At 46.0% G+C, this 27,908-nt stretch overlaps 1 long non-coding RNA gene across 1 annotated transcript in view; it reads right to left on the minus strand.

The window, feature by feature from the left end:
* The window catches only part of LOC107972770 (uncharacterized), a 57,852-nt gene extending 32,000 nt beyond the window's left edge, over window positions 1–25,852 (minus strand). The window contains exons 1-2 of the long non-coding RNA XR_001714471.3: window positions 25,776–25,852; window positions 24,864–25,541 (exon numbers count right to left, since the gene is read on the minus strand). This is a non-coding gene — a long non-coding RNA (uncharacterized LOC107972770). The remainder of the gene's footprint in view (window positions 1–24,863; window positions 25,542–25,775) is intronic.
* Between the last annotated feature and the right edge of the window lie 2,056 nt (window positions 25,853–27,908).

Below are 27,908 nucleotides of genomic sequence, written 5' to 3' on the forward strand. Positions count from 1 at the left end.
CCCATTGCTCTTTTTGCCCTATAAAACTGTACCTGACACAGGCTTCTGCACCTCAGAGAAGGAAAGGTTGAGAGCCCCGGTCTCCACCTGCTGATGAGGAATTTGCAATCTAGCTGGGAAGGCAAGATCCCTGTGGCTGAAAGTGCACTGTTGTAGCCTGCATCAGATTCAGCCCTGACTCCACCTGCTACAGATACCCAGGGGAGGGAGAGATCCCTGAAGACTGGAGCAGCGTGGGAAGGCTTCCTGGAAGGGGCATCATGGGCCTTGAAGGATTTGGCTTCACAGAGAATTTGGCTATGAAGATACAAGAAGAGACACACTCCACGAGGAACAGAGAAATTTCAACTCCTTCACTGACACATTCCCCTCCTATGCCACAGTGATGCCTCTCACATATGAGCCATGGCAGTGTTGGTCACCTGCACCTAATTTGCATGTTGACCCCACAACCTCACTTTATCTTGTACTGCTGTGGCCTGGCACATGGGCCCTGCTCCAGGGGATGGTGAGCACCCTGGGGTGGGGGCAGGGAGTGGGGAATCGGTAGTGTTGGTGTGTGGTTGGCACAAGCCAGAAAGCCAAGAGGGCCTGGTTTTGCATTCCAGTGTGACCACTTAGCAATCTGTGACCAGGAGCCAATTACGTCTCTCAGCCTGTTTCCTCACTCATTTAAAAGTAGCTTTCGTAGGGCTCTTGTGAGGACCACATAAGGTAAAGCAAGTCACACATGGTGGCTGATGTGCAAGTCCATGCTGGAGAAATGTCTGACATCATTATTCATCTCTGGATCCGCCCTACATGGACCTCATCTCAGGCCTAGCATATGGAAGTGAATGTGTCTTTTCTTTTGAAACTTGGATTCCCCAATCAGACTATGTCTCACAAGGATGAGGCCACATATTTATCTCAGGATCCCCCACCATGTTAGTACAGGAATCTTCAGAGAGTAAAGGGCAGAGGATAATCAGAGAAATGAGAACTATTTGTGCAGATTGGCTTTGGGCGGTCTTTGTGACTAAATATACTTCTCAAAAGTGTTAAGTGCTTGAGAAATATCTGCCCAGAAGGAAGGGCTTGGAGGAATGCAAGTAGCCTCAGCCCAGCCCAGGGCGGAGCTTCGCAGAATGAAAGAAGGTGCCGGCGGTGGCCCGGGGGCCTCCAACCACAGCACCCTGTGGCTCCAGGAGGCCCATGTCCTCCGCAATGAGCATAAGTAGGATGCCACCAGCGCTGAGGGCCCAGACAGGAGGCACGCCACGTTCTTTCCCAATCAATGGCTTTCAACCCAGTTTCATTCTAGGGATTTCTAAGAATGCAGGGGCCCTACCATCATTATTAGCCTGTAAGCAAAAGGGTAAAAGGGAAAAGAAGAAAGAAAAGAACTCCTCAAGAAAATGTTTCCCCTGGAGTATTTTAAAATCTGGTGGAAACACTTTTCTCCAGATGCGTTTTCCCGGCAGGGTGACCCTCCGTGGCGGCAGGCAGTGACGGAGAGGAGTCTTCCCATAGCTCAGCACACAAAGCTGGTGTTGTTGAAATGAGAGCCGTGTAATCAGCTAAAGAATTCCTGAGCAGAACCAAGGGCAGCAGATACCCAAACCTTGAACTTCTTTACCTCCCTGCATTTTTCAAGTGCTTCCTGGAGAAAGGAGCACCCAGGGGCCTGGATTCTCTTCTAACTTAATTAGGGGCATGCAGAAATGGGGCTGACCCTGAGAATTGTCTCTGGAGGCCCAGGGCTCTGAATATTCCTGCTTGGAGACAGCAAGAGCCTTGGTAGGTGTTTGTGTTAAAGGGATGTCATGGACTTTTCCAGTGCCCTGACTCTGGAATGATGGGGAAATGGCAATCTCCTCCCCAACAGGCTATCTGGAGGCCCTCTCCACAGGTTCTCCACAAGAGGCTGACATTTCTCCACTAGTGACTACACCCTCATGGCCCATGGAAATAAATGAAGAGTCAGGAATCAGCATTCATTTTTCAGCTCCTGCCATGTGCCAGGCCCCAGCTGGGGGCTCCAAGTGCAGACAGAGGCAACAAGCACATGCTCTGACACCTGACTGCTGTGTGGGTCTGAATCCTGGCTCTGCCACTAGCTATGTGGCCTTGGACCCATCACTTAGCCTCTCTGTGCCTCAGTTTCTTTATTCATACAGTGGGGATAGTAATAATAGCTACTCATAGAAATGTGGTGACAATTACAATGTGATGTTTCTAACGTGCTTAGGACAGTACCCAGCAATTAGAAAGTGCCCAGGGAAGGTCAGCTGTTATTATGAATACTTTATTATGGGAGGCAGAGCCCTGAAGAAACAGGTCCACAATCCCACAGGAAATAACTCATGACACTTGTGTTTGAAGCTCACAGGCTCTAGTGCTGTGAAATGGGACACCCTTGGACCTACCTGTGAAGCAAAATTTGATTCAGTTAAATAAACACTGTATAAGGTACTACTTAGTCTGTGCCAGACCCGCAGGAGATGGGAGGGGCTCCAGGACCAGACTGGTCCCTGCTCTCTAGCTGCTTTGGGTCTGTGGCAGAGGCTGATGTGTAAATAAGAAACCACAAAACAATGTAACTAGTGATGCAGCTACAGGAATCAAGTCAAGAGAAAGTGAGAGGCTCTGAGAAACTCATCACCCCTGGTTCGCAGCATTTTCCTAGATGAGGCAACAGGGTTGGAAAGCATGCATTTTTATACTTTATGAACAGGAATTGCTGCTTTGCAAGAGCTCGAGCAGGTTGGCCAATAAATACTTATTGGATTTGTTTTTACAGAATTCCATTTTCCATTGGTACCATTCTCTGGCCGTGTGCTCATCCACCTCAAGAGCTCCCCCGCCATTCCCACTGCTGAGAGTTCTGCCCTTGGGGACTCCTGGGTCTGAACCAGGCTGGCATGGCTCTGCTCTCTGCCTGTCATTCCCTGCACACTCCTGGTGTCCACGTCTCTGTATGTCTGCACAACACGTCACATGGGTAGGGCTCGCTGGGGGGTGCAGCCTTTTTACGAGGAGTCTCCATAGACAGCTCTTGCTGTAGGTCAATGGCATACACCCTACAAGTAACTGAATTTGAGGACTTGCAGCTCCTTGGAGATGATTACCTCCACGCCCACAACGTAACGGAAAAAACTGAGTCTCAACATGGGAAATAGACCTCTCCAAAGTGGCATCTCAGCAAGTGCCCAGGGGAGCTGGAACTGGAGCCCTGGAATCCTGACACAGCCCCTGCTCCCTCAGTGGCCGGGCTGTCATGTGTCGATGCATCCAGAACACGTAGCCTGTCTATTTCACTGACCCTTGCCTGTCCCTGCCTGGCTCCTCCTGGGGGTCCTCAGGACCCCCTCCACCTCACCTCCACTCTGAAGGGAGTCTCAGATTCTGTCTCCAGGTGTTGCTGTGGGCTGGCTCTGAGGCTGGCCAGGCTGGGCAGGCCAGGGGCAAAGGGAGCTCAAACCAATAAGTCTGAGGCTTGAAGACAGCTGGCCTCCACCTCTGCTTCTGCCTCCAGTGCAGCTGGGGTGCTGAAGGAAGGCTAGTGGAAACCCTGAGTTCCAGCACTGCCCAGACATCACAGACCGAGAGACTCTGGGCCTCAGTTTCTCCACCCATAAGATGAGCAGGCTAGCCGAGCTGCTGGGAGCACTCTCCCAGCTGAGAACATCTGGATCCCCACCTCCCCTAACGACCGCACCCCCCAAAACACACACTCAGTAGCAGTCACAACAACGCATTCCCCTCTCCAAGGTGGATGGGGAAGAGAATATGCAAACACGCCTCATTAGAGCTGGAAGTCAAAACAGCTTCTCTGTGTGATTCACCCAATCCCACGGCATTCTGCGGAAAGCGAAGCAAAGGGAGCTTTCATCGCGTGCCAGATTGAAGCGTGGGCAGCTGAGGTAAAAGAACAATTTCTCTAGTTCCAAACATGTTTTGGGGGTGCCGGCATCCCCTGTCAGCTCGCCTTACCGTCTCCCTCCCCATCTCCAGGCACTCGATTACCCCTGCCCCCAGAAGCATTCCTAGTCTTGAACTTTCTAATCATGGCCTGCCTTTGTCTGAGCACTTGGGATCATATGGCATCAATTGAGAACGTAACCCGACTCAGGTTTGGTATTTAACATACCTGCTGCAGAGGAAGTGTCTTTGAAGGCGAGGCCCTGTGCGGTGGCCCCCGACCCTCCCTTCTGCACGGCCCAACACTGCACCTCTTAATCAGTCTCCTGAACTCACCACGGAGGTCTCACAATGGAAGGGCAATTATGAGGGCGAGCAGATGAAAGAGGCAGCCCCAATGGTCCAAAAGGTTCTTTTGCTTTTAAATTATCCATGATTTACCTGAATAAAAGGAGAGGAAGTGCCTGAAGATTATTCTAATTGAGCCAGACTTTTCAAATCATGGAAATACCAGCATTTCCAAGGGGAAATCCAATCCGTTCAAATTGCCCCCGTGAGTAACTCATACAAACAGAAGGAAAGAGGGGGCTTTCATTTGCCAATGTGGGTCTGATCAGTGTAAATTGGATAAATGGTGAGGGCCAGAAGGGCATGAAGCTCCCAGAGTCCTCTGCCCATGTTTTCTTAGCCAGGTTTGTAAAAGGGATCATTCTGGAGCAGAGGGCGTTTGAGGAAATTCCTCCATTTCGGCACCAAGCCTCCTCCTCCTGTTATTGAAAACAGGCCAGGCAGAGGGTGTTTTCTCCTGGCTGATGCATGTCCTTCCAACTTCCAGCTTCTCTGCCCTGAAGGTCTGCAGATAACAGGCATCTTTAAAGGGCGGACAGGGATTGTCTATGCCTGTATTTCAGTTAAAGAGTTCAAGACAAGAAGAAGACAAAAACTTGGCATGACTGCATGGCCTCCCTCCTGGGAGAGGCTGAAAGCCTCTGTATGAATGGACACCTCTGTGAATGGGACAAGCTGAAGAGGAGGAATTTGAGGCAGAGAAATTAAGTACCTTCCATAAGGTCAGAGTTCGAGTCCCTGGGAAAGCTAGGGCAAGACCTTCCTGCTTTTGGGTTCCCTGCTCTCCCCAAGTTGAGACAATGGGCCTTTTCTTTGGAGCACTCAAAGCCACGTATGTTTAGGAACATTTGTATTAAAACTCCATGTGTGTTCACAGAGGCTGCCTATATATTTGAAACTTTGGTTCAAAAATTTCCCTGTGCATCGGAATAAGTACTATTTAGAAATAAGTGGAATATGTATATTCCATGTTGGTAGTTCTCAGTATGCCAAAAGAAGCCTACTTCTATGAGTTCATATATATATAAAGTGTGAGTGTGTGTGTTTATATATAAAGCCACATATATTACATATCTATGCATCAGGATCACATTTACCATAATTTAAAAATAAATTGCAGATAACAACCCTTGATACACAAGGCCACATTTTAGGGTAGAGAGTTCTACTTGTTAAACAATAAAACCTGCCTTTGCTAAGCTAGGATGGTAGAGTATTTTTGTTTTTGCAAAAAAAAAAAAAAAAAAAAGATAACCTTAGCTTTGCTAGACCCTGTGACTAAGACTTCTGTTAAACAAACAAAACAAACTGTATGGCACCTTGAAACTCCCAGGGTGCTTTCACACACCTTGTCCAATTATGCAACCTTCACAGCAATGCTGAGAGGAAGTCGGGGTGTTGTTTCTACTCCCATGTTGCAGAGGAAGAAACGGAGCCAGGGAGCTGGGGGAGCCACACTTGCAGGCAGCCTCCCAGATCCTCGGCCAGCACTTTGTGATGAAGGTGCTCAAAGTGGCCCAGAATCCCACAGTGAGGCGATTCCAAACCCACCCAGTTTCTCCACCTCCACTTCTCCACCCATGCATTGGTGGCTATCTACAGAGCAAGATGAGCTAGCCAAAGTAGAACTTATTCTCATGCACTTAAGCATGAGAAGCTGAGGTCAAGGATTCTTTGAACTATTTCCAAAACCTCAAGAACATTAAGAAGTGACTCCACAAAGACATGTTGAGACGGTTAAATTTAGCAGTCATGAAAGTCTAGGGATCCAAAGTTTATTTAAAACAGCAGCAACATGTTAGTGGTAGCCCCAGCTCTGCTGTTGGGATGGATATTTATAGGATGTAAATAACTTCTGTCTCCAAGAACATTAATGGAGCTGCTCATGCTCATGCCCATTTGTGTAAGGAGCATACTGCAACAGCTCTGCAAAATCTAGGACACATATCTGTACCCCCTTCTTTTCATGCCAGTTAATTTTATGGAATCCCTCTTTGGGAGTGGAAAGGGAGTGGAAAGAGCTTCACAAGGCATCATTTTGGCTCAATATTTGAGACATGAAGATAAACTGAAAAGAGGCTCAACACACTTAGAGTTGTGGCCTCTGTTTTCAACTTCGCCTCCACTGGGCATCAGTCTTGGGCTGCTCACATCACCTGAGCTCCAGTTTCCATTATCTCATTCCCTTAGGTGAGTGTAATCCCTTCCCAGGCTGCCTCCCACGGCTCCACAAAGATCTAAAGACAGCGTAGCGACGCCCATATGGAGGGACGCCAGCAGGTAAGTCCCATCCACTGATTAAGGGGGCTTCTGTGGGAGAATAGGAAGGGCTCCAAGGGCAGAGTATTTCAGGCTTCCCTCTCATTACCAATATCAATTTGCAGATTCCATCACTGCAAATTCATGTCCTTGGTAAAATGCATCTGTAACCACAACATTAATACCTGCAGCTCTTTCCCTGCTATTTGTGGACACGGGAAGGGCAGTGAAGCAGTTGGGTCACTCATTCAAAGCTGAGGTCAAAAGAGGCCCTACTGTGCCTTCTTTCATTTTTCAAGTTTTTATTTTTTTATTTTTAATAGAGATGGGGGTCTCACTATGTTCCCTAGGCTGGTCTCAAACTCCAGGGCTCAAGTGATCCTCCCACCTCACCCTCCCAAAGTGCTGGGATTACAGGTGCAAGCCACCATGCCTGGCCCTGATCTGCCTTCTTGTCTCAGCTCTCATGCTATAAACAAGTGTCCCTTTTGCAGTTTATTTACTGTTACATTTTCCACGTTTTTACACTTTTTGTTGGTGATTTCACTGCTTAAAAATGGCCCCCAAGGAAAGGGCTGAAATGCTGTCTCATTTTCCTCTGTGCAAGACTGTGATGTGCCTTACGGAGAAAACATGTGTTAGGTAAGCTTCGTGTGGACATGAGTTCCAGTGCTGTTGGCAATGAGTTCAATGTGAATGAATCAGTAACATATATTAAATAAGGTGTCTTCCAACAGAAACACACAACACACACAATACAAGATTCTGCATTGATAGGCTGACTAACTCATCATTGCCAGAGGCTCGCAGGAACCTAAACCTGTGTTTCCTCTAGGAGCCATGGTTCAGCATTGGCTAATTCAGTGTTTTCGGTGCCTTTATAGAACATAACTGCCTCAAATAACACGAATCCACTGTACTCATCAAACATCTCAACCCTGACAAGAAAGACCGAAATCCTTCAGGCAGGCAGACAAGGTTCTGCCGACCTTGCTCTTGTGCTCTTACTGATGTAGGTGCTGCTGCATGTCTGGTGTGCCTGGCCCCAGGTGCCAGGACCTCAGAACCACCCCTGACACCAGCCCTCCCCCTTCCCTGGAGAGGCTTTCCCATGTCTCAGGCTTCAAGCCCCAGCTCCTGGCCACCCTCTCTAAACTCCTCCCAGTCCCTGCAGCCAAACCAATGTCCCCCTCTCTGTGCTCTGGTGTCCCCATATTGTGCCACCACACAATGCTGGATGGCATGTCTCCCAGAAGGCAGAGAGCAGAGTGAGTAGGTGCGCCGTGGTGAGGGTAGTGACTGCACTTGCCCATGAGGGCTGCAGTGACAATGAACCAGTGTGGGACCCACAGAGCATTTAGAACAGTGCTTGGCCTACAGTTAGCACTGAGTTAGTCATATTTTAACCATCTGCTTCCTCCCATAGCCTCCAGGATTCTTGAGGACAAGAATCTCCCCTTCTTACCCTTATGTGCCCAGTAGGTAAGTGTCAGTGAATGAATTAAGTCACTGTCTCCTTCATTATGACGATGGAAAATGTGCGGATTTAAGAAAAAAAAACAGAAAGACACTTTTCTGCAGTGAAGATGTTGAAACATTTCAGAAGTCAGGCTCCGCAGGCAGTAGGGGACACAGTGGAGAGGGATGAAAGGTTTCTTTGACGTTGGTGATGCTTGCAAAACTGACATATGTTGTTGGTTCCCCTGTTTCTGGGACCCCCTCAGGCTGGTAGGTGATAGCAAAGGAAGTGGTGAATTTGGTTGGAATGGCAAATAGGCCACAGAAGAGAAGGCTGGAGGGGAAGAAGGAGCGAAGGGAGTTAGAACAGGGACTGTGGATCTGCGGGGAGAAGACTCATCAAGGCAGAGGGCACAGAGGAGAATGCGTGCCCTAGACTCAGAGTCTGGCTCTGGATGCTCTTGCTGCCTCGCTGGACTGCGGCCTATGGGCAGCTATTCCCACTCCAGGCCACAGCTTATACATCTGGGACAGAGGTCGTAATTTCCACCCTTACAATGCTGCCTAGATCAAATGAGATAAGGAGCATGAAGGTCTAAGAGATTTCTGGCACAGACCAGGAGCTCATTACCACTAGTTCCCTTCTTTTCATGGGCTCAGCATTGGTTGAAGAAAGGTGTTTCCTTGGGGTCCCCACAGCTGCTTTGCTGGGAGGTTTCCATAATACCGACAGTGCTGCCTGCCATCAGAGGGAACAGGACCTCCAAACCTCAGCGCCCCCAAGGACACGGGGCCCCCTGTGTTAAGACAGATGGACAGGACAGCAACTCCACTGAATCTCTCCCCTGCTTGGCCTGGCCCAGGCCCCAAAGCAGGACCTCTAGCCTTTCTGACTTGCTCAAGGCATCAGAGGCTCAAGGTAGAAACAGAATCTGAAAGCAGTCAGGCACTGTAAGGCCTTGTAGGCTGCAGTACTCATCTCCCTGGTCCAGTGACCTTTTGGTGTCCCCCGTGGTAACAACACCCTATGATTTTACAGCAACTTTCCCAAAGGAGCTCAAAGTCCGGGGAGATACATGACCTCATTAGTTCTCACTCTGGTGGGGATAAGGCAGTCAGTTCCAGCAGGTCTCATTCATGGTAGGGAAGGTGAGGCCCCATGAGTCACTGGCAGGAGCAGACACAGATTTCTCAGGACCAGAAGCTGCTGAGACCCTTCTCCTCCTCCTTGCCCTCCTCCCACCAGGCCCACGGAGATTTGCTACCAGGTATTCCTGCAGCACCATGTGTACCCAGTCCTGCCCTGGGGCACCTGGGCTTTAGTTCCAAGTTCTGCTACCACATGCTCCCAAACTTGCTCTGAGCTTGTCCTTTTGGGGTTGAAAATAATTTTCCTTATCCAAACCTGACCTTGCTCTGTTCAAATCAAGGGCTTTTCTCATGGTCAAACCACATAGACTGTTCTAGACAGCATAGCATTCCTGGGGGCAGGACCTATGGTGATAGGCAAAATAAGAGCGATTTATTACCTGAGAGCTGAAGGAGGTGCTAAGAATAAAAATAAACTAGATCCCTTTTCCAAAATGAAGCACACGCCTTCATAATGGACTGGTTTTCACATCGGGTTTTAAAGACGTGTTTCCCCAGTACTCTTACATTCCATGCAAACCCATACCACACAGATGCGTCTGTTCTCTTTACATGGACACAAACACACGTGTGTACATACACAGCTTCCCTAATGCGTATTTGCTGACACGGAAGCCCACAGCACGAGCACTCCTGATGCACACCTATGCACCCCGGCCACATGGATGTGTTTGCATGCACTCCCGTGTCACATGGGGAGACACATGCAGACACATGCACTCGCGGGGGACAAGCCATCCCCTCACATCCTCTCTCGCTTAAGTTGCATCTCCCTCTTGCAGACGTCTAGAGTAGAGTACATTCCCTGCTCCAAAAATTAACTTCAAGGGTCGTCCTTTCTGGACCCCTGGCCTCTGTTTCCCCAACACAAGACCCCAGCCCCCAACATGTGAGAAAGTGGAGTCTCCTCTGACTCTAAGCCCAGGACTCCCCCATCTGGGACCTCACAGCCCCCTTCTATCTGTCCAGCCAAGCAGCTCCTTGATTCAAGGCCATTGCATTTTCTGAGTATGGCCTGACTGTCCAGCCAGGGCTGCTCTGGACCAGCAGGCACTGTGGACATCATGGCACTAGAGTTCCACCTTGCATGGCAGCCCACTGTGTTGACCAGACAGCCAAGAAAAGAGGGTCATGCTGTCAGGGATATTAAAGATACAGAATGACAGAAACAGCCCTGGACTGAGAGGCAGAGGCCCCCATCCACTCTCCTGTTCTTTCACACAACCCTGGAGAATTTTCTCCAGGTCTTTAATCTCTTTGGGCTTGTTTTCTTATCTTTAAAGCTATGACAATTATAACAGCCTCAAGAGACTTCTGTGCTGGAAGGATGAAGTGTAGTGTAAGCAAAACCCCTAGCCCTGTGTGTGGTCTGCGGAAGGCACCTGACAAATAGAATCATTTTTCTTTCCTTATAACCAAATCCCCTGCACAGCCAGTGTGGTTGGATCTGTAGGTCTTTGGTCTGTAAAGCCAGAAGAGACAGGGCTTCCAGGTCATATTGTCCAACCTGTTATCCTACAGATGTGGAAATGAGGGAGGAAGAAGCGCTCATAAGCAAGAAAGAAGGCTCACCAAGGTCACATTGCTGTGAATTTACTGGACTCAATTTGAGATCAAGCTCCAAGTATCAGGCTGGAAAGGGTCTTAGAAGCCATTTCTTCACAAGGTTGACAAGACGTTCTGCAAAGCTCAGCTTTGCTTTGTGGGACCCCTTAGGGAGCAAGGGGTGGACTAGCAAGAGATCTCAGCTCTCTGCCCCTACCGCAACCATTTCAACTCTTCCTAGGAAATGGTGAAATATTGCTGAAGTTGTCCACATCTCTCATGTTATAGCTGAGTAAACCAACATCCATGGAGGGCAAGTGAGGACTCATCACAAACTCGGGTTTCTTGACTACTAGACCAGGGTACTCTTCTGTCTCTATCTTACTAAATAGAACCGGCTCGTTACCCACTCCTTGTGAACAGAATTGAGCCACCCTAAAAGCTTGGTTAAGACTTTGTAAACAGAGTAGAATGTGTCTCATCATAATGTAATACACCCACATTCCTATCATTGGTCTGTTCCTGATGTTAACTTTTAAAATACAGTTCAAACACCACCTCCTCCTTGAAGCCTTTTTTAACCACCCCCAGCCAGACAGAACGGATGACTTCCTTCACTGTGCCTTGCCCCCTGCTACTCAGATTTTTTCCAGGGTGCCTATAACTCTGCTTTGCACCAAGTCCCTTGCACACTCATCTTCTCTACCAAAATCTTGTGGCTCTTTGTTCCCTGAGAAATGGAGAAACACAAGACCTGGCACAGAATGGAACTTAGTAAATGTTTGAATGAGCGAACCAATCAATTAAACAATGAATGAATCTGCTCTCCTAATGTATGACCCCCCACCACACCCATCATCTGTCCAGAGTAACCTCTCATCACTCAGCAGCTAAACACAGGGAAGTCATTACTGTCCAGTGCCATTCAGTGCCAACCGGTCCCAAAAAGAACCAGTGCCAAGCCCGGCACCAGTGCTCTGAGCAGTCTGACACTCTCCCCTAGGGTATCCCATGGAATCCCAATACCACCCACACAGAATGAAGAGGGTGCAAATTCTTTGCCCCCATTAATAATGGGCCCATTTCTCATCTGGCTTCAGAGCCTGTGAAGCCAATCCAGGCACAGAAACTTCAAAGGGAGCTTGGAGCTGGAATTGGCCCCAGAGGGCACAGAGCAAGACAAAACACAAGCCACAGTTTTTATACTGTAGTTGGTATATAGGAAGTCATTGTTACCAAGAGCTCACCCTGCCAAGCCTACCAGATTGAAGGAGCTGAATATCTCCCATCTCTGCATAGCTTAGCAGTTAGTGCACAAACTATTTTGGCTCCAAGGCCCACCAGACTGAAATGGGAATTGCAATGTGGGGTTTTATTCTCTCATGGAAAACTCCTTCCACACCTAAAAAAGAATCAGACTCTAAAATCAAGTCTACCCAACGTGACCTTAAAAACAATGTAGTAAGCCAGAGTTATTTAAAACAAACTAGAATAATCCTAACTGGGTAAGAACCTGCTCCCTCTGGGCTGAGGAGGCCTGATCCCAGAGAGAGACCCCTCCTCCTCCCTAGGCCTTTTGGCCCCATGCTCCAATGGTCTCCTACAAGCCTTGATTTCAATATGAGCAAAGCCAGGTGGAAACTATGAGTTTGAATGAATCTCCCCACTAGAATGTAAGCAACTTGCAGAAAGCACTTTTTTCATCTCCTTACTCCTTTAACACCTTGCAAAGTGCTTGACTCAACACTGTTTAAAATTATCTTTCTTATTTATTGGTTTACTTGTCTATTATGTCTTCCCTACCACTAGACTTAAACAACCATGAAATAAGAAACATGTTCTATTTTGCTTGTCACTATATCCCCAAAGGCTGGAGAAGAGACTAAAACATAGTCAGCACTAATAAATATTTGACGAACAACTGTCGAATGCTTGGCATATGATCAGAATGGTCTTCAACCAATCCAGTTCTCCCCTGTTTTAGAATGCACTGAGAATCAGCCTGGGCAACATAGCAAGACCCTGTCTTTACAGAAACTTAAAAAAAAATTAGCCAGGCATGGTGTGCATTTCTGCAGTCTCAGCTACCTTGGAGGCGAGGTGGGAGGATTGCATGAGCCTGGGAGGTCAAGGCTGCAGTGAGCCATCATTGCACCACAGCACTCCAGTCAGGGCAACAGAGTGAGGCCTTATCTCAAAAAAAAAAAAAAAAAAAAAAAAGAATTTAGAATGTGCTGAGAATGCCACATCCTTGAGATAGAGAGGAGCTGGCCGGAATAGCCAGAGCTCTGTCCCAGTCTCCCTCAGAAACAAGATTCCATCAGTGCTTCAGCCCCGCATGTCATGTGACCTTAGGGTATAAAACCCATGGAATGCTGCTTTCCAGGGTCCCTCTGCAGTGCTGCAAATGAAGCTTGTGCAGTTGAAGCTCTATCCACCCCAGGCAGCTTCCCTGAGTCTTGGGGGATGGGTTTACAACAGGCCCTCGGCATCACTTGTCCCTTGCTATCTATCTGTAAGTAATAAACCCTCTTTATGTAACCTGTGATATGCATGGGTGTTCTGCCTCATGAGACTAGACAAGCTGGTAACTAGTGCATGGTGAACCAGCTGCATAGTATGCACTCATGAGTGAAACAATGAGTGAGTGACCAAATGAAGTGTCCATCCATGTGGATGATACAGATTATGGGAGAATTTGATAAATGGAAAGAAAACCAAATCCAGGTTATTCAGAAAGAAGCGGGGATATTCTGACCAATAAACCTAGGACAAGTGGGAACAGGTTGTTTTCAAAATCCGTGAGGATCTCCCTGGGGAAAGAGGAATGGGATGTCATGGGCTGCAGGATCTAGAGCAAGACTATGGTTGCAGGTAGTAGAGGAGTGGAGGAAGAGAAGGAACGAACAGTAAAATGTGAGAACTCAGTGGCAGTCCAAGATGACCATCAATCAGCATGGTCCTTAAAATTCATTGCAGCATTTGGGTTTCTTAGCAATGCCCCTATTAACCTATAGGGAACCTTTGTGCAAATTAGGAAAAGGTGTCCCCTTGCATGGATGCAGCCCTAGAGGCACACTCCACAGGTTGGGGGAGTCACACAGAGAAAAAGGAGTCTTTCCCTTGGAGCTTGGACTGGATTTCAGCCCCCATGTGCCTCCTCAGGTGTGTGCAATGCCAAAACTGCACCATTCTGGGTTGCTGCCCTGTTGGAGAGACCAGTGACTGCAGGGGTCCCCAGACATGCTGCCATAGAGATCTGGGAAGATTCTTCGTAAATACAGTCTCCTCCAGAAATGCGGATTCACTCACTCACTCGCTCATTCATTCATTCATTCCTTCATTCTGCTGCTGCTGCTGCTGCTGCTGTTGTGGCTTGTTGTTGTTGTTGCTCTGTCTCTGATGCCCACATGATTCCGGTGATCGGTCAGATCTGGGAATGGCTGGGCTGAATGACCTCTGTGAATGCTTTCAATTTCAACATCTTGATTGTGGTTGACACATTGTGGGGACCTCACAGCTCCTCAGAAAGAGGATTTCATTTAGAATCTGACACATCGCTTCTTCTTTTAGGAAAAGTCAATAAAAGCTTTTCAAAGAAAAACTCTCCAAAGCAATACAATTTGAGAGACAAAAACAAAAAAGAGAGAGCTCATTGATTTAAACCAACTTGGAACCCTAGCAAAGATCAGTTCACGGCAAATCAAATCAATTGTTGACTGAATGATGCCAAATACTCATATTTTTAGGGTCTTTTAGATAAAAAGGAAAAGACATTACTTAGACACTTAGTAACTTCTTGTCATATATCCAAAGTCCAACAGGTAAGGAGAGATCTTGATGAATGGCTGCTTTCTTCCCATATACTCTGCAAATGTACAAGGCTCATAACATACAACTGTAGCCAGGGAATGTTACCACTCTGCAAACCAAAACCTAGTTCTAGAGACAGGGGTGGGGGCACAGGCCTGTAATCTCAGCTACTCTAGAGGCTGAGGCAGTAGAATCACCTGGGCAACATAGCAAACCTCAATTCTGGAAAAAAAAATTAGTGAAACTTATCTCTGGAAAAAAAAAAGGAAAAGGAAAAAGAATTTTTTTTTTAATGAAGTGAAAGTTGATTCTCGCCTCCAACTATTTTTTTAAGCCATCTTTGTTCAAGGCCAGCATCCAAGAGGACAGGCAAGACATTCCCCAGGAATGAAAGGAGAGGGAAGAAGGAGGACAAAAAAAAGAGGTAAATCCAAGTTCCTAGAAGGCCTGCGTTTGATCACACGATACCTATTTTCAGTAACCTTGGGGGCTGCAGACTCCTCAGCCAGGCTGCCTGCCCTCGGGAATTCGACCTGCTCCCGCGAGCTCACTTTCTTCTGCTCTGGTCATGCCAACACCCTCACTCACTGCCTTGGCCCCATGGGATGCCCATTCACCCCTACCTGTGGAGCTTGTTTATAAAGGGCTTAGGAGGTTGAAATATTACCTCTGCCTATTACTAGCCATACCATCCTTTGCTTACATTTTTCTCATCTGTATAATGGGGATCATAAATGTTCCTATTTCAAAGAGAGATAATAAATGTGAGAATTAAATGGGCAAATGCAAGCAAAGCATGAGAACAGGACAGTGTGCATAGTGAGTGTGAGGCGAATGCATGCTCTGGTTATTTTAAATCGCATGATGTTCATGTTTGAAGCCACCCTCCCCACGCTGGCTTTTTTCATCACATGTCTCACTGCGTGGGAATTTTTCCATGACTGTTGCCTGCTCTAGGTGATGTGTTCCCTGTGGGAAGGGTCCACTTAAATATAAATCCCCAGAACTAGCACAAGGGTTGGCCCAAAGAGCACTTAACAAATGTTGAGGGAATAAATGAATCAACAGAAAGTCAGTGGTTTAAGGCATTTAGACAACTATGTGAATCTCACAACTACCCCGTGAGATTAGATAAGCAATTATTATCCTTCCCATTTTATGGTTTGAGCAACTAAGGCCCTGAGAGATTAAATGATTTGTTTAAGGCCGGGCAAGGTGGCTGATGCTTGTAATCCCAGCACTTTGGGAAGCCGAGACAGGTGGATCACTTGAGCCCAGGAGTTTGAGACCAGCCTGGGCAACATGACTAAACCCCATCTCTACTAAAAATACAAAAATTAGCCAGGTGTCATGGCACATGCCTGTAGTCCCAGCTACTTGGGAGGCTGAGATGGGAGAATCGCTTGAGCCTGGGAGCCAGAGGTGGCAGTGAGCCTCAATCATGCCAATGCACTCAGCCTGAATAACAGAGCCAGACCCTGTTTCAAAAAAAGAGAAAGATCTCTTTAAAGTCCCATGGGTGATAAAGCGGAAATTAGCTTCCTGTGCATTGTCTGACACCATGAGGTTTTTTGCAGGTCTGACTCCATATTCTTACTGATGGGGAGATATGGATAGTCTTAGAAAGAAGTGCTTTAACTAACTCTTAATGTTAGTGAAGCATTTTCTAGATGGAGAACATAAATAATGATACTCTAGGTGAAGGATGCTGTATGGTCATAGGCAATGGCAAGCATGCAGGGGGAATACAACACTTTTCTACTAGAGTCCAAGTTTTTTGAGGCCAGGGGCTTCATTATTCCCCCAATGATTACCACCACAGAGCTCAAGTGTCTGGCACAGAGCAAGCAAGCAATTGCCTGTTGAAAGAATGGATGGGTGGGTGGATGGATGGATGGATAGATGGATGGATGGTTAAATGGGAGGATGGATGAATGGATGGATAGATGGATAAATGGGAGGATAGATGGATGGTTGAATGAATGGATGGATGGATGAGTTGGTGGATAAATAGAGGAGAAAATTAGAGAAAAAGAAGCTCCTCTGCTTACAGAAAAGTTGGTTCCTAGAGTGTTCTTAAGTCCAAAGTGGTATGTTACAAGCACCTTCTCATGCCATCTGTTGGTAGTGGTGAGAGTTGATGCATTTAATTCTGGTGCATGACTGTTTTCACTTTATTTTTGTTTTTGTTTGTTTGTTTTTTCTTTTTGAGACAGGGTCTTGCTCTGTCACCCAGGCTGGAGTGCAGTGACATAATCACAGCTCACTGCAGCCTCAACCTCCCAGGCTCAAGTGATCCTCCCACCTCAGCCTCCCAAGTAGCTGGGATTACAGATGTGCACCACCATGCCTGGCTAATTGTTTGAAATTATTTTTTGTAAAGATGGGGTCTCACTATGTTACCCAGGCTGGTCTCAAACTCCTGGGCTCTAGCAATCCTCCCACCTTGGCCTCCCAAAGTGCTGGGATTACAGGAGTGAGCCAACACATCTAACCTGTTTTCATTTTAACTCAAAAGTACACAATAGAAGAAAACTTATACTGGAGAATGAAGCAAGAAAGAAACAATGATCAGCTTATTGAGGGCTTTATGATATTGTGCTTGGACATTAAATCTGGAGGTAGCAAAACCCCAGAGTGTTGGAAGCTAGATTCTGCCTGTGTCTCTCTGGTCCAGAATGATCTCTTAGGTTGCAGTGGAGAGGGTGAACTATGAGGGAACAGATTAAAGACAGGGGCCCAGGTAAGAAACAGCTGTCATGGAGTAAGATATAGGTGGAAATTGAGTTCTAACATCTTTTCAACCATCTGGGACACCTAGTCTCTCATATCAGTTTCTACAAAGATGTACAATAGAGGTTGGGTGATGTGATGTCATTTAGGTCCTCTGACAAGCCTTCTCAAGAGCCTGGGAGGTGAGTTGCTCCCATACACATTCTCATCAAGTCATCTTTCTCTCCATCTACCCCCAAGAATGGGAGTTAGACAGCAACAGACAATTCAAACAATGTGAGTATCCAAAATTGACAAAGCAGATTTTTTGGAAGTTTAGCAATTGCCAAGTGAAAAACTTGATGGTTCATTTAATACTTTAAAGCAATGTACCTAATGGCAATTCATGTAGGAAGATTGGAAGTGGATTTTTATGCAAAAATGCCTGGAATGACTTGCATCTGGCCTATGACACACCATCAACATCCTCTATCTCCTCACCCCCAAGACTGCTGGTAGCTTCTGTTTTTGGCAAAACAGACCAACCTGCTTCGAGGTGTCCTTTATTTTCCTGGGATTTGGAAGGTTGTGCCATAGCATTTGTGGACAGAACATATTCACAGTAGCAAGACACTGAGAGGAAAGAGGGCATCCGCTGGCATTGCTGACAGTTTTCTGGGAGCTCTCTCACAAGCAGGCAGCCTTGAGATGTCCACGGTTCGACAGCAACAGATCAGTGACACATTGCTTAGAACCTGCTATTAATTAAAAAGTGATATTACGGGGGGAGGAGCCAAGATGGCCGAATAGGAACAGCTCCGGTCTACAGCTCCCAGCGTGAGCGACGCAGAAGACGGGTGATTTCTGCATTTCCATCTGAGGTACCAGGTTCATCTCACTAGGGAGTGCCAGACAGTGGGCGCAGGTCAGTGGGTGCGCGCACCGTGCGCGAGCCGAAGCAGGGTGAGGCATTGCCTCACTTGGGAAGCGCAAGGGGTCAGGGAGTTCCCTTTCCTAGTCAAAGAAAGGGGTGACAGACGGCACCTGGAAAATCGGGTCACTCCCACCCAAATACTGCGCTTTTCCGACGGGCTTAAAAAACGGCGCAGCACGAGATTATATCCCGCACCTGGCTCAGAGGGTCCTACGCCCACAGAGTCTCGCTGATTGCTAGCACAGCAGTCTGAGATCAAACTGCAAGGCGGCAGCGAGGCTGGGGGAGGGGCGTCCACCATGGCCCAGGCTTGCTTAGGTAAACAAAGCAGCTGGGAAGACCGAACTGGGTGGAGCCCACCACAGCTCAAGGAGGCCTGCCTGCCTCTGTAGGCTCCACCTCTGGGGGCAGGGCACAGACAAACAAAAAGACAGCAGTAACCTCTACAGACTTAAATGTCCCTGTCTGACAGCTTTGAAGAGAGCAGTGGTTCTCCCAGTACACAGCTGGAGATCTGAGAATGGGCAGACTGCCTCCTCAAGTGGGTCCCTGACCCCTGACCCCCTAGCAGCCTAACTGGGAGGCACCCCCCAGCAGGGGCACACTGACACCTCACACGGCAGGGTACTCCAACAGACCTGCAGCTGAGGGTCCTGTCTGTTAGAAGGAAAACTAACAAACAGAAAGGACATCCACACCAAAAACCCATCTGTACATCACCATCATCAAAGACCAAAAGTAGATAAAACCACAAAGATGGGGAAAAAACAGAACAGAAAAACTGGAAACTCTAAAGAGCAGAGCGCCTCTCCTCCTCCAAAGGAACGCAGTTCTTCACCAGCAACGGAACAAAGCTGGACAGAGAACGACTTTGACGAGCTGAGAGAAGAAGGCTTCAGACGATCAAATTACTCTGAGCTACGGGAGGACATTCAAACCAAAGGCAAAGAAGTTGAAAACTTTGAAAAAAATTTAGAAGAATGTATAACTAGAATAACCAATACAGAGAAGTGCTTACAGGAGCTGATGGAGCTGAAAACCAAGGCTCGAGAACTACATGAAGAATGCAGAAGCCTCAGGAGCCGATGCGATCAACTGGAAGAAAGAGTATCAGCAATGGAAGATGAAATGAATGAAATGAAGCGAGAAGGGAAGTTTAGAGAAAAAAGAATAAAAAGAAATGAGCAAAGCCTCCAAGAAATATGGGACTATGTGAAAAGACCAAATCTACGTCTGATTGGTGTACCTGAAAGTGATGGGGAGAATGGAACCAAGTTGGAAAACACTCTGCAGGATATTATCCAGGAGAACTTCCCCAATCTAACAAGGCAGGCCAACGGTCAGATTCAGGAAATACAGAGAACGCCACAAAGATACTCCTCAAGAAGAGCAACTCCAAGACACATAATTGTCAGATTTGCCAAAGTTGAAATGAAGGAAAAAATGTTAAGGGCAGCCAGAGAGAAAGGTCGGGTTACCCTCAAAGGGAAGCCCATCAGACTAACAGCGGATCTCTCGGCAGAAACCCTACAAGCCAGAAGAGAGTGGGGGCCAATATTCAACATTCTTAAAGAAAAGAATTTTCAACCCAGAATTTCATATCCAGCCAAACTAAGCTTCATAAGTGAAGGAGAAATAAAATACTTTACAGACAAGCAAATGCTGAGAGATTTTGTCACCACCAGGCCTGCCCTAAAAGAGCTCCTGAAGGAAGCACTAAACATGGAAAGGAACAACCGGTACCAGCCACTGCAAAATCATGCCAAAATGTAAAGACCATCGAGACTAGGAAGAAACTGCATCAACTAACGAGCAAAATAACCAGCTAACATCATAATGACAGGATCAAATTCACACATAACAATATTAACTTTAAATGTAAATGGACTAAATGCTCCAATTAAAAGACACAGACTGGCAAATTGGATAAAGAGTCAAGACCCATCAGTGTGCTGTATTCAGGAAACCCATCTCACGTGCAGAGACCCACATAGGCTCAAAATAAAAGGATGGAGGAAGATCTACCAAGCCAATGGAAAACAAAAAAAGGCAGGGGTTGCAATCCTAGTCTCTGATAAAATAGACTTTAAGCCAACAAAGATCAAAAGAGACAAAGAAGGCCATTACATAATGGTAAAGGGATCAATTCAACAAGAAGAGCTAACTATCCTAAATATGTATGCACCCAATACAGGAGCACCCAGATTCATAAAGCAAGTCCTGAGTGACCTACAAAGAGACTTAGACTCCCACACATTAATAATGGGAGACATTAACACCCCACTGTCAACATTAGACAGATCAACAAGACAGAAAGTCAACAAGGATACCCAGGAATTGAACTCAGCTCTGCACCAAGCAGACCTAATAGACATCTACAGAACTCTCCACCCCAAATCAACAGAATATACATTTTTTTCAGCACCACACCACACCTATTCCAAAATTGACCACATACTTGGAAGTAAAGCTCTCCTCAGCAAATGTAAAAGAACAGAAATTATAACAAACTATCTCTCAGACCACAGTGCAATCAAACTAGAACTCAGGATTAAGAATCTCACTCAAAACCGCTCAACTACATGGAAACTGAACAACCTGCTCCTGAGTGACTACTGGGTACATAACGAAATTAAGGCAGAAATAAAGATGTTCTTTGAAACCAACGAGAACAAAGACACAACATACCAGAATCTCTGGGACACATTCAAAGCAGTGTGTAGAGGGAAATTTATAGCACTAAACGCCCACAAGAGAAAGCAGGAAAGATCCAAAATTGACACCCTAACATCACAATTAAAAGAACTAGAAAAGCAAGAGCAAACACATTTAAAAGCTAGCAGAAGGCAAGAAATAACTAAAATCAGAGCAGAACTGAAGGAAATAGAGACACAAAAAACCGTTCAAAAAATTAATGAATCCAGGAGCTGGTTTTTGGAAAGGATCAACAAAATTGATAGACCGCTAGCAAGACTAATAAAGAAAAAAAGAGAGAAGAATCAAATAGATGCAATAAAAAATGATAAAGGGGATATCACCACTGATCCCACAGAAATACAAACTACCATCAGAGAATACTACAAAGACCTCTACGCAAATAAACTAGAAAATCTAGAAGAAATGGATAAATTCCTCGACACATACACTCTCCCAAGACTAAACCAGGAAGAAGTTGAATCTCTGAATAGACCAATAACAGGATCTGAAATTGTGGCAATAAGCAATAGCTTACCAACCAAAAAGAGTCCAGGACCAGATGGATTCACAGCCAAATTCTACCAGAGGTACAAGGAGGAACTGGTACCGTTCCTTCTGAAACTATTCCAATCAATAGAAAAAGAGGGAATCCTCCCTAATTCATTTTATGAGGCCAGCATCATCCTGATACCAAAGCCAGGCAGAGACACAACAAAAAAAGAGAATTTTAGACCAATATCCTTGATGAACATTGATGCAAAAATCCTCAATAAAATACTGGCAAAACGAATCCAGCAGCACATCAAAAAGCTTATCCACCATGATCAAGTGGGCTTCATCCCTGGGATGCAAGGCTGGTTCAATATATGCAAATCAATAAATGTAATCCAGTATATAAACAGAGCCAAAGACAAAAACCACATGATTATCTCAATAGATGCAGAAAAGGCCTTTGACAAAATTCAACAACCCTTCATGCTAAAAACTCTCAATAAATTAGGTATTGATGGGACATATTTCAAAATAATAAGAGCTATCTATGACAAACCCACAGCCAATATCATACTGAATGGACAAAAACTGGAAGCATTCCCTTTGAAAACTGGCACAAGACAGGGATGCCCTCTATCACCACTCCTATTCAACATAGTGTTGGAAGTTCTGGCCAGGGCAATTAGGCAGGAGAAGGAAATAAAGGGTATTCAATTAGGAAAAGAGGAAGTCAAATTGTCCCTGTTTGCAGACGACATGATTGTGTATCTAGAAAACCCCATTGTCTCAGGCCAAAATCTCCTTAAGCTGAGAAGCAACTTCAGCAAAGTCTCAGGATACAAAGTCAATGTACAAAAATCACAAGCATTCTTATACACCAACAACAGACAAACAGAGAGCCAAATCATGAGTGAACTCCCATTCACAATTGCTTCAAAGAGAATAAAATACCTAGGAATCCAACTTACAAGGGATGTGAAGGACCTCTTCAAGGAGAACTACAAACCACTGCTCAAGGAAATAAAAGAGGATACAAACAAATGGAAGAACATTCCATGCTCATGGATAGGAAGAATCAATATCATGAAAATGGCCATACTGTCCAAGGTAATTTACAGATTCAATGCCATCCCCATCAAGCTACCAATGCCTTTCTTCACAGAATTGGAAAAAACTACTTTAAAGTTCATATGGAACCAAAAAAGAGCCCGCATCGCCAAGTCAATCCTAAGCCAAAAGAACAAACCTGGAGGCATCACACTACCTGACTTCAAACTATACTACAAGGCTACAGTAACCAAAACAGCATGGTACTGGTACCAAAACAGACATATAGATCAATGGAACAGAACAGAGCCCTCAGAAATAACGCCGCATATCTACAACTATCTGATCTTTGACAAACCTGAGAAAAACAAGCAATGGGGAAAGGATTCCCTATTTAATAAATGGTGCTGGGAAAACTGGCTAGCCATATGTAGAAAGCTGAAACTGGATCCCTTCCTTACACCTTATACAAAAATCAATTCAAGATGGATTAAAGACTTAAACGTTAGACCTAAAACCATAAAAACCCTAGAAGAAAACCTAGGCAATACCATTCAGGACATAGGCATGGGCAAGGACTTCATGTCTAAAACACCAAAAGCAATGGCAACAAAAGCCAAAATTGACAAATGGGATCTAATTAAACTAAAGAGCTTCTGTACAGCAAAAGAAACTACCATCAGAGTGAACAGGCAACCTACAAAATGGGAGAAAATTTTCGCAACCTACTCATCTGACAAAGGGCTAATATCCAGAATCTACAATGAACTCAAACAAATTTACAAGAAAAAAACAAACAACCCCATCAAAAAGTGGGCAAAGGGCATGAACAGACACTTCTCAGAAGAAGACATTTATGCAGCCAAAAAACACATGAAAAAATGCTCATCATCACTGGCCATCAGAGAAATGCAAATCAAAACCACAATGAGATACCATCTCACACCAGTTAGAATGGTGATCATTAAAAAGTCAGGAAACAACAGGTGCTGGAGAGGATGTGGAGAAATAGGAACACTTTCACACTGTTGGTGGGACTGTAAACTAGTTCAACCATTGTGGAAGTCAGTGTGGCAATTCCTCAGGGATCTAGAACTAGAAATACCATTTGACCCAGCCATCCCATTACTGGGTATATACCCAAAGGACTATAAATCATGCTGCTATAAAGACACATGCACACATATGTTTATTGCGGCACTATTCACAATAGCAAAGACTTGGAACCAACCCAAATGTCCAACAATGACAGACTGGATTAAGAAAATGTGGCACATATACACCATGGAATACTATGCAGCCATAAAAAATGATGAGTTCATGTCCTTTGTAGAGACATGGATGAAATTGGAAATCATCATTCTCAGTAAACTATCGCAAGAACAAAAAACCAAACACCGCATATTCTCACTCATAGGTGGGAATTGAACAATGAGATCACATGGACACAGGAAGGGGAACATCACACTCTGGGGACTGTTGTGGGGTGGGGGGAGGGGGGAGGGATAGCATTGGGAGATATATCTAATGCTAGATGACGAGTTAGTGGGTGCAGCGCACCAGCATGGCACATGTATACATATGTAACTAACCTACACAATGTGCACATGTACCCTAAAACTTAAAGTATAATAATAAAAGAAAAAAAAAGTGATATTACAGCTATACAAGCAAAAACGACTAAGCTTTATATGTAGAATGGCCATTGTCCAAGCCAGAACACTTTTGAGAGTGAAAGAACACACTATTAATAATTGTGGTGGGAAGAGACAAGTTTACAAGAGAAGTAAACCTGAACTATCCCCTGCGAACAAGGAAAGATTGTCATATGGCCCTGTCTCACTGCTCTGTTCACCTGTAAAATGAAACACTTCACATAGGTAACTTTTCCAGGTAACTGAAATTTACCTTATATGAGCTTTTATTTGCTTTCCTTTTTGCTACTGTTGATGAAAGCATTTCTAAAAAGTTAAACTACTAATCAATAACCAATATATTTTATCTTTTTCTCAATGGTTTAGAATCACCTTTTGCCTGACACAGAGTTGACTTGCAGAGTAGTTGAATGAATCACTAAATTATTATAAACAATTATTATGGTGTATTGTACAATATACCACAAGCACTCACAGGGAATTTGAGTAAGTTATTTTTGCCTCTCTTGACCCAGTTTTCTTAGATCTAAAATTGAGAGCTAAAAAGAGAAGGGTCTTGCAGGTCCCTTCAAATTCTAATAGTCTATGTTTGAATTTATTAATTTGCTCCCAGAAGTGATCGTCATTTTAATGAAGCTACCTGTGAAAAATATTTTAAAGAGGAACAGAAGACACAACATGTAATTTGTGAGAAGCCCACGTGGCTCTAAAGTAGCCATTTTCCATTTGGAAAGGACTTAGTTACACTCTTGTGCCTAAAGTAGTGACTTAACAATGAAAAAGAGACAGCATTTTCCCACCTCTGTGGTTGCCTTGCTTTTTCGTGCATCCAACAGTCACTTCCTGCTCACCTGCTTCCTGAGGGGATGCCAGTGTGAATCCACCAAGTCCTGCAGCCCCAAAACGACAGGTTCTAGAAGTGGAGAACCAACATGGATACACACGGCTTTCATCCAAGAGAGAAAGAGTAGCGTCAGAAGAGGAGGCAAAGGATTGCTGTGGGAGTTTGGAGGCTGCGATCAGTTCCAGCTTGGTGGGGTGAGGCGGAGAACTGGGAGAGGCTTCATGAAGGAGGCCTCACTGCAGCTGTGGACAGTTAATAAAAGTGCATGTTCAGAAATGCAGAGAGGGTCTTCCAGGTGGAGAAAGTAGTGTATGCAAAAGCATGGAGGTGGAAAAATGTTTCAGCAAGAACAACCAGTCAGATGTATCTGGGATATGCAGTCCTCAAAAGCAAAGACTGCGTCGTATTTATCTACCTTTTTGTCTCCAGAACCTATCGTCTAATAAATCCTCAATGATGACTGATTGATTGTATGAACGAATGAATGGAAGAAAAGTCATAGGAATAAGTTTGGGATGGTTGTACTTCGCTTGGTGGAGTGCCTGTCTATCACATGCATACGAGAGGATGCGGAAGAGCTTGACAGGTCTTGAATGCTGGACTAAAAAGCCAGGCTGGATCCGTAGGTAATGGGAGCCACTGAAGATTTCTTTCCAGCAAGGAGACTGTTAAGACGTTAGGATACCTGGCGTGGAGAAAGTCAATCAGCCAGTATGCAAGACACAGAAGGGAGAAAACTGACAGCGGGGGGGGGGGGGGGGGGGGTGGAGCGGGGGGGTGGTGGGGCGGGGGGGCTTTTTTTACTCTAAGGCTGAAGAATTTTAAAGTATTTCTCACAAACATGCTGTGATAATAAAATTAAAACGATGTACAAAGAGAGGATTTAAAGATTTCATTAGCGGCTACAAAAATTGTTTACCTCGGACACCAAACGTGGCTCTACCTTTTACGTTCTGCCTCAGAAAGTGTGTTGTGGTACATCCGGGTTTCTTGAACCGGAAGTTATCGGGCTCAAGCGCTGGTAAGGGAGGAGAACAACATGGGGTGGGGTGGGGTGGGGTGGGGTGGGGTGGGGCGGGGCGGGGCGGGGCGCCCAGGAAGGAGGACTGTCAGTGAGGCAGGAACTGAGAGGTGCTGGCGTGTCCCATACCTCTCTCACCTTCAGAACTCCCTGAGGCCTCGTGTTCTTTCTGTCTGTCATCAGAGGCTGAGCAGTACAGCAGTTGAGAGAAGAGGCTCAGGAACCAGGTGACCCGCGTACAAATCTTGGCTCCACCACTTAACTGCATGAGTTTGGAAAAGTTTCTTGTCACCCATTGGCGTCAGGGATCCTGCTTGTGCACTGACGTCGTGACTGCCCCCAGCTCTGTGTTCAGGGACCTCCCATGGGAAGCTGGTACTCGAGTGTGGTAGGAGTGTGGACACCACAGAAAGTGGCAAATGCTGCAATGCTCAGGGCTGGTTTTTTTATATTTTTCCAGACAGCAATTGTTAACACGGACAGCTCACCACTGTTTATACATACGTTTGCCATCATTAAAGCAGGAATATAAGAATAACAATAATACAGACTTCATGAGGTTATTAGAATCATTAAATTAGTTGATGTGAATCAAATGCTTAGAACAGTGCCTGCCGCATAGTTGGCACTCAATAAATATTACCCGCGATTATCCCAGGTTTTTGCATAGGTGTCTGTGTTCTGGAAAACAGAGAAGGACCCTGATGCATGTCTCTTAAAGGAGCTGGCTGTTCATCTCCACCTCACCAACCAGCACGCAGCCCAATGCCCAGGCGCAGGAAGTGTGGGCCCAATTGAAATCATCCCCCAAAGGAGGTGAATTTGAGAAGCACCAACGTCCCCTGCGGGGATCAGCATTAGCATTAGGGGACCTTGCTCCTTTAATTAACAAACCAGGCGTAACTTTTACTCCGCAGCCTGTCCTCTCCTGCCTCTCCTTCTTTCTTTTAACTCCAGTTCTTTAACAAATCCCTCTTTTCAGGAATGGGAAGCTGATCTGTTTGGGGACGTGCCAGTGAAGCGGTGTGCGTTGGCACCACCAGCGGCTGTCATTCTCGGGAGACAATGGGATTGGAGCGCCAAGGGGGAGAGTTCTCCATGCAGAATTTCCCTGCTTAATCCGCTCTTGTGCGCTGGCACCAAGTCAACAAAGGAAAGGAACCAAATTACCCGGGCGGCTTTGGCAGGCTGCACCACTGTCAGCGGGCCAGAAGTTAATTCCCTCATCTTCCCCCGTGCCACCAACTCAGGGGGCAGGTCTGGCCAGGCTGGCTTTCTGTGTAAGGCTGTCAGGTGGCGTGAAGGGGAAAGAACAGGCGGGCAGAGGGTGGTCCAATCGCCGGTGCAGCTTCACAGACAGACGGACGGACAGATGTCCTGTAGCAGCCCTGCCCCTCTCCCTGCCCCCAAAGCCTCAGTACCGGGTTCTGTCTGATGCACCAGGGGAAGGAAAAGGAGGATACCTGATGCGCAGCGTCTACAGTCCCCATATAAAAGTGGGGAGTGGACCTTAACTTCAGTGGAGACAGGGCATAGGGACCTCAAATAGAGCAATTGGCAGTTCAGCCTGGCACCAAGACGGGCTGTCATGGGGGTAATGGTACCCCATCACTGGGGAAGAGGGGGGACTGGCACCTGGGCTGCCCACCATGAAACACTCCTTCTCCACCACAGTTTAGGTGGGGAAAGGGGTCAGGGAGTGAGTATTTAGTGAGCCTGCTCGGTGCACCAACCCACTTCATATGCTTCATCTTCTGGGACCCTCACAGAGGTCCTGTCAGGCCTGTGACATTAGCCTCACCTAACAGATGTGGAAGCTGAGGTTCAAGAGTGAGCAACTTAGCCAGGGGCCTGGACCAGCCATTTGAACCCCGTTCTGCCCGAGCACAGGGCCGAGTCTATTTCAAAGACTGAAATACCACAGCAGAATTTCCAACATTAATAACCATACAATAAAAATTATTTTGTGTAATATTGCACTATAGGTCTACATATACAAAAGTTTACTGAAATGATGTGCACCTTGCAGTG

This window comes from Pan troglodytes, chromosome 12, assembly GCF_028858775.2.
Source record: "Pan troglodytes isolate AG18354 chromosome 12, NHGRI_mPanTro3-v2.0_pri, whole genome shotgun sequence".
NCBI lineage: Eukaryota > Metazoa > Chordata > Mammalia > Primates > Hominidae > Pan > Pan troglodytes.